This window comes from Myotis davidii, unplaced genomic scaffold, assembly GCF_000327345.1.
Source record: "Myotis davidii unplaced genomic scaffold, ASM32734v1 scaffold43, whole genome shotgun sequence".
Lineage (NCBI taxonomy): Eukaryota > Metazoa > Chordata > Mammalia > Chiroptera > Vespertilionidae > Myotis > Myotis davidii.
Window position 1 is genome coordinate 1,292,864 of NW_006294590.1, and position 364 is coordinate 1,293,227.

Consider the following 364-nt stretch of genomic DNA (forward strand, 5'->3'; position numbering starts at 1 on the left):
CAGGGATGCTGCTGAACACCCTACAATGGACAGTCCCCCCACCACACGGCCACCTGTCCCCCATGTCCACAACACCCAGGTTCGGGGCCCCAGGTCTCCAGAGGCTTTTTGGGGTCCCTGGAAAGTCTGCATGTCCCGCCGGGGCTCGGGCATCGGGACTCAGGTCACAGGCCATGCTGCTCCCAAACCCACAGGCCCCTGACCTAGAATGCCGGGTGCCAGAATGTGCTGGAGGCAGGGTGAGTCACGCGATCCATTTCCAGCTCCTCCCTGACTCAGATCCTTCCTTTGCAGGCGCCCCAGATGCGAGGGCGTCGGAGCTGCCACCAATGGCAGCGTGACAGAGGCCCAGCAACAGGGCCGG